The 2500-nt window shown below is 45.0% G+C and overlaps 1 non-coding gene across 1 annotated transcript; it reads left to right on the top strand.

Annotated features, from left to right (window-relative positions):
- The first annotated feature begins 1363 nt into the window (after nucleotides 1–1363).
- On the top strand, nucleotides 1364–1518 carry LOC143307963 (5.8S ribosomal RNA). Its single transcript, XR_013064995.1, has one exon. It is a non-coding gene; the product is annotated as a 5.8S ribosomal RNA (ribosomal RNA).
- Nucleotides 1519–2500: the final 982 nt, after the last annotated feature.

The following is a 2500-nucleotide window of genomic DNA, read 5'->3' as shown; positions in this document are numbered from 1 at the left end:
ACACAAAACACATAAATCTCGGGTTCGAGCCAATAAGAAACAAATACCAAAACGCTGCGATGCGGTAAAATTACACCGACACGGTTACGTGCGGAGGTCGCTTTGATTACTCATCGCGTTTCTCCCGTCCGTTCGGAACCGCCGGCAAAAAAACTGTGCGACCAACGGCGCCAGAGCACGACGCCGGACCATTTCTCTCTGGCTGATGTGAATGGAAGTAAAAGACGCTTGCGTGAGGTCTCTCGACCTTTATCTCTCTAACTTATACTTATGGGTCGTCGTCTACTTGATCGGGTACAAACAAGTCGTAAGAAACAAACAAACAAACCACAAAAATACAAGTCGTAAAAAAACAAACTTCTGTTGGTTAACCTACAATATGAAGGATCGAAATGAAAGAAGGATCATATTATTACAAACCGAAAGTGAAGGATCATTAAAATTGAAATACAATATATATAAATATATAAATGTACCCGTCGTTGCGACACCCTAGTTAAATGGAAAGATATAAAAAAGAGAGAAAAGGAATACAGATGACCCGCCGTCTGATCTTTGCTAAATGATCTGGCATCACCGGAGTTTTTTTGGTCCGTGTTGCGTTCGCTCTATTCGAAATGAAACTCGCGGAGGCGAAGAATTGTTAAAAGTTTACGAAGCGTCTAGGAGTGGTTAAAACTGAGAGAGTTGAAACTACGATGTATTAGAACGAGCAACCGTCGAAACTTTGTTTTCGCGACGTTCTTTTCGTCGCTCTCGTCCCCACGCTCCTACGCTTTGGTTGTTTCTTTGCCATCCGTGTTGCGATAAAAAGATTTCTCCATTGTCCAAAAAGGACGGATCGAGATTCCTCTTTCGAGAGGGAGAGAGAGGTACTTGCGGGTAACCTGGAATCTACGAAACACGCACCGTGGTAAGATTCGTGCGTCCGCCTGATCGATGTGTGTTGTTTACGGACCGGCTGAGAAGCGACGATAGCGAGTCTTTGAAAAACTATGTGTCCATTAGTTAGACCGATCGTCGCCGGCCGTGTGTCTGTTCGAATCTCGCAACCCACGATTCAGCGACAGGACGCGCGCTCGCATTCCTTGTGTGCGTTCGTACTTTTCAAGGTTTTTAAATGTACTTTACGCCCGACCGTCGAGAGGAGCGTGCCACTGGGCGTTTCTCCGACGGTTTCCGTCCTTGGACGCGATCGTGTCGTCAACGATCGAACAAACAAACAAATACGTTGGCGACGCCCGAATTCGCTCTCCCGCACGCGCCGGGTGGGAGAGTGATGTGGGTATCGAATGTGATGCGTGTTAATAATGAAAATAACACTCTAAAGATCTAAAGAGTTTGAAATACAAAATTTTACGATTACCCTGAACGGTGGATCACTTGGCTCGTGGGTCGATGAAGAACGCAGCTAATTGCGCGTCAACGTGTGAACTGCAGGACACATGAACATCGACATTTCGAACGCACATTGCGGTCCACGGATACAATTCCTGGACCACGCCTGGCTGAGGGTCGTTTTCTTAACAAAAGACTGCTTGCGTTTGCTTCTCGAAAAAAGAGTAATTCATTTCTTTCTAAACATCTCGCCGTCGTTCAACGAAAGTAGAACGTTTCGGAGCGGGATTATCGAACGAAATTGAAAGAATGAATGAACGATAAACAAAGAAAGAGTCGCAACGTACGAGCGATAGTTGGGCAGTTCGTCGGCGTTTGTCGTGGAAACGATGTGACGAAAATCGCAACCGATACACTAAATGCAGGCCGTTAAAGGAGAGAAACAAATTTCGAAATATCTCTTCGAACTAGCGCAAGTGCGTCACGGCGCGCGAGTCGTTCGTTAAAATTTATAAACGACCGCCCGTGAAAGCACCGAGTTCTAGGAAGATAATCTATAAAGATTCTCCATCCTGCTGGAAGTTATCGGATCGGCGCGATTGTTCACTTGTAGAAATCCACGCTCCCGACGTTGCCAGAAACGATATTTACGAAAGGTGTGTCAAAAATAAACGAAAGAAGCTCTCCTATAAATTTAGAAAAAGCAAACGAGTGAAATGTTTGAGATGATAATTTGCTGAAATGCAAGCTCGAATAGCCCCAGGGTTTCGAATGATTCCCCGCGCTTTATACATCTCTCTGTTTACAAACGGTGTATAAATGAAAGATCGCTTCAGATGGGTCGTCGCTGTTTGACGCGCGATGCTGTTCCTTTTTTTTTGTCTGTCTGTGCGTTTAGCTTCGCTAAACAAGTTAAATGGTTAAAAAGCGTCGAAAAAGCGAATACACACGCGACAAGACAAATCTAACGAGTAAAGGAACGCTCCGCTCCAAGATAAAAATGGTTGTTTACAATCAATACAGCGTTTCGGTACCCCTGATCGTAGTCTGAAACTGTGTAACAAAAGAGAGGAAAGCGAATGGTGAAGGAACTTCGAAGCCTCCGTGGCGTGGCTAGAACTTGTGATAAAAGTATGTTTGCAGCAATTATGCATGCTCCCGT

This window comes from Osmia lignaria, unplaced genomic scaffold (assembly GCF_051020975.1).
Source record: "Osmia lignaria lignaria isolate PbOS001 unplaced genomic scaffold, iyOsmLign1 scaffold0113, whole genome shotgun sequence".
Classification (NCBI taxonomy): domain Eukaryota; kingdom Metazoa; phylum Arthropoda; class Insecta; order Hymenoptera; family Megachilidae; genus Osmia; species Osmia lignaria.
This window is presented reverse-complemented; position numbering and strand designations above follow the sequence as displayed.